Source organism: Bos indicus x Bos taurus, unplaced genomic scaffold (genome assembly GCF_003369695.1).
Source record: "Bos indicus x Bos taurus breed Angus x Brahman F1 hybrid unplaced genomic scaffold, Bos_hybrid_MaternalHap_v2.0 tig00002091_arrow_arrow_obj, whole genome shotgun sequence".
NCBI lineage: Eukaryota > Metazoa > Chordata > Mammalia > Artiodactyla > Bovidae > Bos > Bos indicus x Bos taurus.
In genome coordinates, this window is record NW_020867491.1 from 29,449 (window position 1) to 42,858 (window position 13,410).

The 13,410-nt window shown below is 39.2% G+C and overlaps 1 pseudogene; it reads right to left on the bottom strand.

Moving 5' to 3' along the window:
- Positions 1-3,117: 3,117 nt before the first annotated feature.
- On the bottom strand, positions 3,118-11,730 carry LOC113888811 (annotated as a pseudogene).
- Positions 11,731-13,410: the final 1,680 nt, after the last annotated feature.

A 13,410-nucleotide genomic window follows, 5' to 3' on the forward strand; every position in this document is an offset into this window, starting at 1 on the left:
TTCCAAATTTTCTGGCATATTGAGTGCAGCACTTTCACAGCATCATCTTTCAGGATTTGAAAGAGCTCAACTGGAATTCCATCACCTCCACTAGCTTTGTTCGTAGTGATGTTTCTAAGGCCCACTTGACTTCACATTCCAGGATGTCTGGCTCTAGGTCAGTGATCACACCATGGTGATTATCTGGGTCGTGAAATTCTTTTTTGTACAGTTCTCCGGCTTCAGTCAAAGGCCAAAGCCTTTGACTGTGTGGATCACAATAAACTGTGGAAAATTCTGAAAGAGATGGGAATACCAGACCACCTGATCTGCCTCTTGAGAAATTTGTATGCAGGTCAGGAAGCAACAGTTAGAACTGGACATGGAACAACAGACTGGTTCCAAATAGGAAAAGGAGTACGTCAAGGCTGTATATTGTCACCCTGCTTATTTAACTTCTATGCACAGTACGTCATGAGAAACGCTGTAGTGGAAGAAACACAAGCTGGAATCAAGATTTCCAGGAGAAATATCAATAACCTCAGATATGCAGATGACATCACCCTTATGGCAGAAAGTGAAGAGGCACTAAAAAGCTTCTTGATGAAAGTGAAAGGGGTTATTGAAAAAGTTGACTTAAATCTCAACATTCAGAAAACGAAGATCATGGCATCTGGTCCCACCATGTCATGGGAAATAGATGGGGAAACAGGGGAAACAGTGTCAGACTTTATTTTTCTGGGCTCCAAGATCACTGCAGATGGTGACTGCAGCCATCAAATTAGAAGACGCTTACTCCTTGGAAGGAAAGTTATGACCAACATAGATAGCATATTCAAAAGCAGAGACATTACTTTGCCAACAAAGGTTCGTCTAGTCAAGGCTGTGGTTTTTCCAGTGGTCATGTATGGATGTGAGAGTTGGACTGTGAAGAAGGCTGAGCTCCGAAGAATTGATGCTTTTGAACTGTGGTGTTGGAGAAGACTCTTGAGAGCCCCTTGGACTGCAAGGAGATCCAACCAGGCCATTCTGAAGGAGATCAGCCCTGGGATTTCTTTGGAAGGAATGATGCTCAAGCTAAAACTCCAGTACTTTGGCCCCCTGATGTGAAGAGTTGACTCATTGGTAAAGACTCTGATGCTAGGAGGGATTAGGGGCAAGAGGAGAAGGGGATGACAGAGGATGAGATGGCTGGATGGCATCACTGACTCGATGGACGTGAGTTTGAGTGAACTTCTGGAGTTGGTGATGGACAGGGAGGCCTGGCGTGCTACGATTCATTGGGTCTCAAAGAGTAGGACATGACTGAGCAAGTGATCTGATCTGATCTGTGTATTCTTGCTATCTCTTTTTAATATCTTCTGTTTATATTAGGTCCATACCATTTCTGTCCTTTATCGAGCCCATCTTTGCATGAAATGTTCCCTTGGTATCTCTAATTTTCTTGCAGAGATCTCTAGTGTTTCCTATTCTGTTGTTTTCCTCTATTTCTTTGCATTGATTGCTGAAGAAGGTTTTCTTATCTCTTCTTGCTATTCTTTGGAACTCTGCATTCAGATGCTTATATCTTTCCTTTTCTCCTTTGCTTTTCACTTCTCTTCTTTTCACAGCTATTTGTAAGGCCTCCCCAGTCAGCCATTTTGCTTTTTTGCATTTCTTTTCCATGGACATGGTCTTCATCCCTGTCTCCTGTACAGTGTCACGAACCTCAGTCCATAGTTCGTCAGGCACTCTATCTATGAGATCTAGGCCCTTAAATCTATTTCTCACTTTCACTCTATAATTTTAAGGGATTTGATTTAGGTCATTCCTGAATGGTCTAGTGGTTTTCCCTACTTTCTTCAATTTAAGTCTGAATTTGACAATAAGGAGTTCATGGTCTGAGCCACAGTCAGCTCCTGGTCTTGCTTTTGCTGACTGTATACAGCGTCTCCATCTTTGGCTGCAAAGAATATAATCCATCTGATTTCGGTGTTGACCATCTGGTGATGCCCATGTATAGAGTCTTGTCTTGTGTTGTTGGAAGAGGGTGTTTGTTATGACCAGTGCATTTTCTTGGCAAAACTCTATTAGTCTTTGCCCTGCTTCATTCCGTATTCCAAGGCCAAATTTGCCTGTTACTCCACATGTTTCTTCCTACTTTTGCATTCCAGTTCCCTATAATGAAAAGGGCATCTTTTTGGGTGTTAGTTCTAAAAGGTCTTGTAGGTCTTCATAGAACCGTTCAACTTGTGCTTCTTCATTGTTACTGTTTGGGGTATAGACTTGGATTACTGTGATATTGAATGGTTTGCCTTGGAAACGAACAGAGATCATTCTGTCATATTTGAGATTGCATCCAAGTTCTGCATTTCGGACTCTTTTGTTGACCATGATGGCTACTCCATTTCTTTTGAGGGATTCCTGCCCGCAGTAGTAGATATAATGGTCATCTGAGTTAAATTCACCCATTCTAGTCCATTTCAGTTCGCTGATTCCTAGAATGTCGACATTCACTCTTGCCATCTCTTGTTTGATCACCTCCAGTTTGCCTTGATTCATGGACCTGACATTCCAGGTTCCTATGCAATATTGCTCTTTACAGCATCGGACCTTGCTTCTATCACCAGTCACATCCACAGCTGGGTATTCTTTTTGCTTTGAGTCCATCCCTTCATTGTTTCTGGAGTTATTTCTCCACTGATCTCCAGGTGCATATTGGGCACCTACTGACCTAGGGAGTTACTCTTTCAGTATCCTATCATTTCGCCTTTTCATACTGTTCATGGGGTTTTCAAGGCAAGAATACTGAAGTGGTTTGTTATTCCCTTCTCCAATGAACCACATTCTGTCAGGTCTCTCCACCATGACCAGTCCGTATTGGGTTGCCCCACAGGCATGGCTTAGTTTCATTGAGTTAGACAAGGCTGTGGTCCTAGTGTGATTAGATTGACTAGTTTTCTGTGAGTATGGTTTCAGTGTGTCTGCCCTCTGATGCCCTCTTGCAACACCACCTGTCTTACTTGGGTTTCTCTTGCCTTGGGCATGGGGTATCTGTACTGACTGTTAAAAAGTTATATGTAAATTCAAGAAGAAAGGGATTAGGAGTTTCTTAGTAGAGAGTAATCCCAGTTTCCTGGAGATTTAATGAGATGTGGCTCACAGAAATTTCTGGCTCCATCTGCTGTTAATTGAAAAGTTGGTAACACTCTTGTTGTTCTTCAGTGTGAATTTCCTGAATGTGAACCTAGCCATATTAAATATGAGCCTGACGGCTGTTGTCTTATCACTATCATGGTATTTATCAGATATGGAAATAGCTTCTTTTATATTGGCCTGGATGACAAGCCTATGCATTCATTACATGGGAACAAGGCAACACACACACTTTCATATCAGCCAAATTTTTGTTTGTGATGACATTCAGCTCATAATGGCACATGTAAAGATATTTGGTACCCAGATTACTCTCCAAGGTAGCAGGTCATTGCTATTGCATCTAATCCGTACTGTCTTGTTTTATGCCTTTGGGATCCAGGCTCTGACTTGGGAATTCAGATCTTTGCTTTTCCGTGCTGACAATAAGAAGGCCATTGCCATCCAAAATTCAGACCGTTACACATAGTCCCTCTTTTTTTTCAGGAAACTTCACTCAAGCTGGTTTCTCATGGCTGACCCCCACTCATCCTCCTGTCCAGGACCTGCAAACCTGCATATTCCTGTTACCACAACCAAAGCATGCCCAGGCAATTGGCGATGTCTTAAACAGGTCACCTAGCTCACAAAATTTCAGTGTTTCCTTGTTCCAATACAAACATTGTAAAGTCTACAGATTTAATACAACTCTCACAATTATTAGTAAGTACAGTAGCTGAAAAAGTCAGCATAGGGATAAAAGATTTGAGCAACAAAATAAAAATATTAATCTAATTTACATAGAATTTACCTTCAGAACCCAGACAGTAAAACTGTACATCTCACAGGTTTTGATGTGTAATATTTTTGTTGTTCTTTGGTCTTAAGCTTTTTTTTTTTTCAGCATATTTTCTCTTTTGACTAATAAATTCCCCAGAAGTAGGTTTGTAAACCAAGTATATGGAAATTTAAGCACTTACTTTTTTGTTATTAACTTTAGGTTAGTGATGCTATGGTCAGAGAATGTGAACAGAGTTTATAAGCTACCTGTTTATTGGAAAGTATTGGGACTTTATGTCTTAGAACATAGCCATTTATATATTTGATTCTTATATGCTTGAGGAGCTCATGTACTTCCTAATTTTTAGATGTAGAATTTTATACAGACCCAAATAATTTTCTCAGGTTCATTGAGCTTTGCTTGACAAAATTATAATATATTTAAAGTGTAAAACATGATGATTTGATGTACATACATATTGTGAAAGTCTTCCCACAACTGATTTGATTAACAGGTACATCACCTCACATTTTGATCTTTTTATGTAAGAGAGCTAAGTTCTACTATCTTAGCGAATTTCAATTATGCAATACAGTATTCTCAACTCAAGTCACCATACACTGCCTTAGTCCTTAGACTTTATTTATCTTATAATTCAAAGGTTGTATCCTTTTACCAACTTCTCATTCCTCCATCCCGTAGTTACTGGTAACCGCCGTTTTATACTCTGTTGCTAATAACTTTTGCTATGAACTTGACTTTAAAAGAAAAATATTCCACATATGAGTAATACCATTCAGTATTTGTCTTGTTTTTGTCTGGCTGATTTAGCATAATGCTCTCTGTGCTTACCTATGCTGTCACAAATGGAAGGATTTTCTTCTTTTTAAAGGCTGAATATGTTCCATTATATGTATTTTGTTATGATTTTTTTTAAAAGTTTGCCCTTGTTAAGTGGAGCATGAGGTGAGCTGATGTTCAACAATAGACCAGGAGAGAAAATGAAATAGAAGTCTACTACTCACAGGTCCTGGAGGTATTTGGCAAGCCTAGAGGGACCACGAAGAAGGCAATGGCAACCCACTCCAGTACTCTTGCCTGGAAAATCCCATGGGTGGAGGAGCCTGGTAGGCTGCAGTCCATGGAGTGGCGAAGAGTTGGACACGACTGAGTGACTTCCCTTTCACTTTTCACTTTCATGCATTGGAGAAGGAAATGGCAGCCCACTCGAGTGTTCTTGCCTGAAGAATCCCAGGGACAGTGGAGCCTGGTGGGTTGCCGTCTATGGGGTCGCACAGAGTTGGACACGACTGAAGTGACTCAGCAGTAGAAGCCAGTATTCTTGCCTGGAGAATCCCAGGGACAGAGGAGCCTAGTGGACTGCCATCTATGGGTTCGCACAGAGTTGGACAGGACTGAAGTGACTTAGCAGCAGCATCAGCAGCAGAGGGACCACATCAGGAGGTCAAGGTAGAGTGCAGACAGAGAGACAGATGTGGGGTACATGCCTTTATTAGGGTCTTTGGGTGGCATGCTTTGGGGTTCCCAGGTTAAGGCTAACTGGGCAATTAGAACCAAAAGAGTGGGAGTCTGGAAAGCCCCTCTAGGGTCATATTAAGGGGAAAACTAGAGGAAGGTTTTTCCAGTAGTCATGTACGGATGTGAAAGCTGGATGATAAAAAAGGCTGAATGCTGAAGAATTGATACTTTCTAACTGTGATGTTGGAGAAGACTTGAGAGTCCCTTGGATTGCAAGGAGATCAAACCAGTCAATCTTAAAGGAAATCAACCTTGAATATTCATTGGAAGGACTGATGCTGAAGTTGAATCTCAAATATTTTGGTCACCTGATGCAAAGAGCTGACTCACTGAAAAAGACCCTGATGCTGGGAAAGATTGAAGGCACTAGGAGAAGCGGGTGACAGAGGATGAGATGGTTGAATGGCATCACCGACTCAATGGACATGAGTTTGAGCAAACTCCAGGAGATAGTGAAGGACAGGGAAGCCTGGCGTGCTGTAGTCCACCGGGTGGCAAAGAGTCGGACATGACTGAGTGACTGAACAACAACAAAGGGGAAGGCACTGGGAAGCAAGCAAACAGAACTGTTGATCCCAGGCATTGCTGGAGAAGTCATATTAGGAATTTATATATGACTCCATGGGCTGCAAATCAGGACATGTGCTTTCATGGGTTTAAGGTTACTGCAGGCCCTGTGGTCAAACAAAATTTAGATTTTCATTTTCTTGATGATGTCAGGTTGAGGAACTTTTAAAATACCTGTTTTCTTTGGAAAAATGTATATTCAGGTTCTTTGCCTATTTTTTATTGGTTGTTATTTTTGCTTATGAGTTGTATGAGTTCTTTGTATATTTTGGATAATAACTTCTTATTAAATATATCCTTTGCAAACGTTTTCTCCAATTCCATAGGCTGTATGTTCATTTAGTTGATGGTTTCATTTGCTACTTAGCAGCTTTTTAGTTGATGTAGTCCCAGTTGTTTATTTTTGCTTTTGTTGCCTTTGCTTTTGGCACCATTGCTGTTATTCAGTGACTAAGTTGTGTCCAACTCTTTGCAACCCCGTGAGCTGCAGCATACCAGGTTTCCCTGTCCTTCACTATCTCTCAGAGTTTGCTCAGATCATGTCCATTGAGTTGGTGATGCTATCTCATCCTCTGCTGCCCTCTTCTCCTTTTGTTTTCAATCTTTCCCAGCATCAGAATCTTTTTCAGTGAGTTAGCTCTTCACATTAGGTGGCCAAAGTATTGGAGCTTTAGCTTCAGCATTAGTCCTTCCAGTGAATATACCAGATGAATTTCCTTTAGAATTGACTGGTTTGATCTCCCTGCTGTCCAAGGGACTCTCAAGAGTCTTCTCAAGCACCACAATTCAAAGACATCAATTCTTCAGTGCTCAGGCTTCTTTAAAGGTCCAACTCTCACATGTATACATGACTACTGGAAAAACCATAGCTTTGACAATATGGGCCTTTGTTGGCAAAGTGATGTCTCTGCTTTTTAATACACTGTCTAGATTTGCCATAGCATTCCTTTCAAGGAGCGAGAGTCTTTTAAATTCATGGCTATAGTCACTGTCCTCATTGATTGGCAGCCCAAGAAAATAAAATCTGTCACTGCTTCCACTTTTTCCCTAATCTATCTGACATGAAGTGATGGCACCAGATTCTGTGATCTTAGTTTTTTGAATGTTGAGTTTTTAGCCTGTTTTTTCACTCTCTTCTTTCACCCTCATCAAGAAGCTCTTTATTTCCTCCTCGCTTTCTGCCATTAGAGTGATATCATCCACATATCTGAAGTTAGTGATATTTTTACCAGCAATATATTAAAAGAAATTATTGCCAATACCAATGTTAAGGTGCTTATCCCTGTTTTATTCTGTGGTTTTAATAGTTTTAGGTCTTACATCCAAATTTTTAATCAATTTTGAGTTGATTTTTATGTGCAGTGTAATATAGAAACCTAGTTTCATTCTTTTGCATGTAGATATCCCAGCACCATTTATTGAAGAGACTATCCTTTCCCCATCGTATATTCTTGGTGCCTTCATCAAAAATTAATTAACCATATATGCACGAGATTACTACTGGGATTTCTATTCTATTCCACTGATCTATGTGTCTATTTTTAGGCCAATGCCACACTGTTTTGATTACTAAATCTTTGTAATGTAGTTTGAAGTCAGGAAGTGTGATGACTCCAGCTTTGTTCTTTCTCAAGTTTGCTTTGACTACTCAAAGTGTTTTGTGGCTTTACATAAATTTCAGGATTGTTTGTTGTATTCCTATGAAAATTCCAATGAAATTTTGATAGGGATTTCACAGGATCTATTGACTATTTTGGGTAGCATGGATATTTTAACATTAATAATTCTTCCAATCTATGAATATGGATTATCATCCTATTTATTTCTGTCTTAAATTCCTTTCATCAATGTCATAATTTTTTTCACAATTCCACAATTGAGATTTTTTAATGTAAATATTATAAAAGTGATTCATACAATAAAAATACAGACTCATAATAGGTAATATAAGATGGAAAGTAAAAATCCTCCTTTCCATTCCTTTAATCTTCTAGCATCACAACTATAAACACAACAGTTTCTGTAAAATATTCTTTAAAATATATTGGAATATATATATTCTAACAAGTCACAAGGCTTGGTTTCTTCTGTATTGGTTTGTTTTACATAGTGTTGAGATAGATTTTAAAATATTAAGTATCATTACTTTTAGAGTAGTAATGAAAGAATTTTATAATAAATTATAGTTAACGTTGGGTTGCCAAAAAGTCCTATTTTCTTCACATTTTATGTTTTCTCTTCCTCATTAAAATTATATTGCTCAAAATATATCTGACTCCTATTCATCACCAAGATTCTATAGTCTTGTGTTGCAAGTGCAATACATATATAATTCAGCTCAGTTCAGTTCAGTCGCTCAGTCATATCCGACTCTTTGCTACCCCATGAATCGCAGCACGCCAGGCCTCCCTGTCCATCACCAACTCCCAGAGTTCACTCAAACTCATGTCCATCGAGTCGGTGACGCCATCCAGCCATCTCATCCTCTGTCATTCCCTTCTCCTTATGCCCCCAATCCCTCCCAGCATCAGAGTCTTTTCCAATGAGTCAGCTCTTTGCATGAGGTGGCCAAAGTACTGGACCTTCAGCTTTAGCATCATTCCCTCCAAAGAACACCCAGGGCTGATCTCCTTTAGGATGGACTGGTTGGATCTCCTTGCAGTCCAAGGGACTCTCAAGAGTCTTCTCCAACACCACAGTTCAAAAGCATCAATTCTTCAGTGCTAAGCTTTCTTCACAGTCTGATTCTCCCATCAATACATGACCACTGGAAAAACCATAGCCTTAACTAGATGGAACTTTGGTGGCAAAGTAATGTCTCTGCTTTTCGATATGCTATCTAGGTTGGTCATAACTTTCCTTCCAAGGAGTAAGCGTCTTTTAATTTCATGGCTGCAGTCACCATCCGCAGTGATTTTGGAGCCCAAAAAAATAAAGTCTGACACTGTTTCCACTGTTTGCCCATCTATTTGCCATGAAGTGATGGGACCAAATGCCATGATCTTCGTTTTCTGAATGTTGAGCTTTAAGCCAACTTTTTCACTCTCCACTTTCACTTTCATCAAGAGGCTTCTTAGTTCCTCTTCACTTTCTGCCATAAGGGTGGTGTCATCTGCACATCTGAGGTTATTGAGATTTCTCCTGGCAATCTTGATTCCAGCTTGTGCTTCTTCCAGTCCAGCGTTTCTCATGATGTACTCTGCATAGAAGTTAAATAAGCAGGGTGACAATATACAGCCATGATGTACTCCTTTTCCTATTTGGAGCCAGTCTGTTGTTCCATGTCCAGTTCGAACTGTTGCTTCTTGACCTACATATAGGTTTCTCAAGAGGCAGGTCAGGTGGTCTGGTATTCCCATTTCTTTCAGAATTTTCCGCAGTTTCTTGTGATCCACACAGTCAAAGGCTTTGGCATAGTCAATAAAGCAGAAATAGATGTTTTTCTGGAACTCTCTTGCTTTTTCCATGATCCAGCGGATGTTGGCAATTTGATCTCCGGTTCCTCTGCCTTTTCTAAAACCAGCTTGAACATCTGGAAGTTCACAGTTCACATATTGCTGAAGCCTGGCTTGGAGAATTTTGAGCATTACTTTAGTAGCATGTGAGATGAGTGCAATTGTGCGGTAGTTTGAGCATTCTTTGGCATTGCGTTTCTTTGGAATTGGAATGAAAACTGACCTTTTCCAGTCCTGTGGCCACTGCTGGGTTTTCCAAATTTCCTGGCATATTGAGTGCAGCACTATCACAGCATCATCTTCCAGGGTTTGAAGTAGCTCAACTGGAATTCCATCACCTCCACTAACTTTGTTCATAGTGATGCTTTCTAAGGCCCACTTGACTTCACATTCCAGAATGTCTGGCTCTAGGTGAGTGATCATACCATCGTGATTATCTGGGTCATGAAGATCTTTTTTGTACAGTTCTTCTGTGTATTCCTGCCACCTCTTCTTAATATCTTCTGCTTCTGTTAGGTCCATACCACTTCTGTCCTTTATCGAGCCCATCTTTGCATGAAATGCTCCCTTGGTATCTCTAATTTTCTTGAAGAGATCTCTAGTCTTTCATATATATATGTATATATATATTATGTATGTTATCATATATATATTATGTATGTTATCAACTGCTTAATTATATATAATTAAGCAGTTGATAACATACGGAGCTTGAGCACAAATAAAGCCCACATAGGACATCTGTGTAATGTATATACTAACAGGTTGATTTTGTCATTGTTACATTTGACAGCAAGAAAAAATTAATTTGTTTCTGTTCATTGCTGTGATTAAACCAAGAGTTGGTTTTCTTTCAGCTTCAAAAAGTGGATATTCTGAATGCTTTTTATTTGCAGCATGTGATGGAATAAATTTCCAAGAACATGGTAATACTGTACCCTTAATTAGAAATTTGGCAAAACTCAAAATTATACCACCCAGTATTAAACTACTAAGGAGGATTAGGTAAGAAGCAATTACTCAAATATAAAAGGCTAAAGTGTCCATTCTTTAAGGTGCTACTTCTACATTTGCCTGAACTATGTAAAGGGATATGAAGAGGCCAATAGATGTCAGCAGATTATATGTTACTTTTTTCCAGTCTTTGATAAGTGATTTGTTTTTTTAAGTTCATTTGACATAGTGTGAACACTAGCCATGAGTACTGTGATATACCACAATGTAGAGATTATTTTTTTCTCTGTTGGCATTTAGTAAACCAACCCCTGTGCCATACAAAATTAATCTCTTCAATGGGGTAAAATCAAGACTAGTTGGTATAGTACAGTAATGTTGATGGCCACAATCAAGAGTTTATTTAGGGGAAAAATAATCAAGAGCTGTGATGCTATAAATTTCACAACTATTAAGGTAAAGGAAATGTTCCATTGAACTCCATACTCAGTTAAATGTTACTGAGATCCTACAGATCTTATAATAATTAATCATCCCATTCCTAGGAAGACTAATGGCCATAGTACAGTGACTTCGTAAAATAAAATCTGGACCCTTTGTATATTTTCTTCTAATCTTTGGAGAAATCATTGCAGTCCTCAAAAGAAATCTTCCTATTTGAAAATCCATTGCTCCTATTCCATAGACACCAATTTTGGGAAGTCTTCTAGGAAAACATGGGAAGTCTATAGCCAAAATGGCAACAGCAGTAAATGCACTGTCAATTACATGAAAACAAGAGATGCCTGGAATGTATTCTGAGTCCAGACTGACTTTCAAGAATTTTTCAAGAATTTTCCAGACAAGCATTCTGACATATCAAATTTTCTTGCAGTATATTTTATAGAACAGCCCGGCCCCAAAGATAATTACAAGATGCTCAAGGAGAACAAATGTAGAGAAAGTGGTCAAAATTGTTACCAGGGGAACTATCAAGAAAGCAAAGTCAATGAAGAATCAAGGTCTCCAAGTGTGTGAGGAAAAAGATAAGTGCTGTGAGAAAATGATCCCGAGCCCTCTGCACAGGATAAGGAGTGTAGGCAAACCCAAGCCCTCAATGATTTCCAGCATGCTTGTTCCATTGTGGTCACTGACAAAAGATTACTTCATCTGCTTTTGAGAATTTTTCTTCTTCTCCAGGGTTTCAAAATACTTTGTCCACCAGAGAGCCCCCAATTCTGGATCCTCATGTCCCTGATGAGTCAGGGATGCCCTGCGCTGAATGTGTGCTCTGCCCCAGGAGAGGAGCTGTGGGTTCTGGCCACTTAGCCAGAGTGTCAGTTCATGGCTCAAGTGTCTCATGGGTCTTAATATACTGATCTTTTACCTCCTTGGTTAATTTATTCCCAAGTGTTTTATTCTTTTTAATTTTATTGTAAATGGGATTGTTTTCTTAATTTATTTTTCTAAGAGTTCATTGTTAATATTTGGAAATGCAACTGATATTTTGTATATTGATTTTTGTACCTTTCAATTTTACTAAATTTGTTTATTAGTTCCAGTTTTTTGGTTGAGTTTTTAGGGTTTTCTATATATACGATTGTCATCTGCAAATAGATACAGTTTTACTTCTTTTCTAACTTAGATGCCTTTAAGTTTTTCCTTATCTAAGTGCTCTGGCCAGAAAACTTCAGGTACTATGTTGACTTAAATTGTCAATAGTATGTATCTTTGTCTTGTACCTAATCACAGAGGAAAAACTTTCAGGGTTTCAACATTGAGCATGATTTTAGCTGTTGATTTGTAATACACTGCCTTTACTGTGTTGAGGTATATTCCATCTGTATCTAATTTATTGAGAATTTTTTCCTTGTCATGAAAGGTTGTGGAATTTTGTCAAAGGCCTTTTCTGAATCTATAAAGATCATCATACAATTTTCAATTTTTATTTTGTTAATGTTGTGTATCACATTTATTGATTTGTGTATGTTGAACCGTCTTTGCGTTCCAGGAGTAAATCCCACTTGATCATGGTGTAATATTCTTTTTTAAAAAGTAATTTTATTTATTTATTTTTGGCTGTGTTGGGTCTTTGTTGCTGCTTGGGCTTTTCTCTAGTAGTGGCTAGTGGGGGTCACTCTTCGTTTTGGTGCCCCAGGCTTTTATTGCAATGACTTCTCTTCTCGTGGGGCATGGGCTCCACAAGGGTGAGGGCTTCAGCGGTTGCAGCACATGAGCTCAGTGGTTGCACCTCGCCGGTCTTAGAACACAGTCTCAGTAGTTGTGGTGCATGGGCCTACATGTGGGATATCAAAATGAATCCGCCACAGGTATACATGTGTTCCCCATCCTGTACCCTCCTCCCTCCTCCTTCCCCATACCATCCCTCTGGGTCGTCCCAGTGCACCAGCCCTAAGCACCCAGTATCGTGCATCAAGCCCAGGCTGGCGAATAATGGAATTAAATGGGCTTAAAGGAATTTACTTGGTATACTTTCTCATAGATATTTTAATTTTAAGATTTAACTAGAGTGACTCCCCAAAGCTGGAGAAATTAGGATTTTTTAGATCACAAATGCAATGTAGAGATCACATTTAAGGCTGATTGTAACCATGGGAAAAATACGGGGGAATTAGCCCAAAGTCAGATAAAAGTCTCCACTTACAGAAAAGTCTTACTATAAAGCTCCCCACATTAATGAACTGATAGTTAATTACACGGTACCAAAGTGAGTTTGCCTGCTCTTCTTGAAGTGGTGGGTTAAAATAAGTGTCCCAACAGATGAATAGCTGTCACTGAATGTGTCTGTCTACATCAGGTACTGAGCTTTTGATTCAGAATGGAGTGAAACTAGGCTACATAGAATTTACTGAGGAATTTCCTTTTAGACACCATTAAAAGCTGTAAACTGAATCTTGTGAATGTTCATATTTCACCACTAGATGTCACTGGGAGATAAACAGTTACTGACCAGACTGGTGTATTGTAAGTTTTCCTATGAAAAAAATTGATTGATCTTGTGAATATATTTTTTGTTTGCTC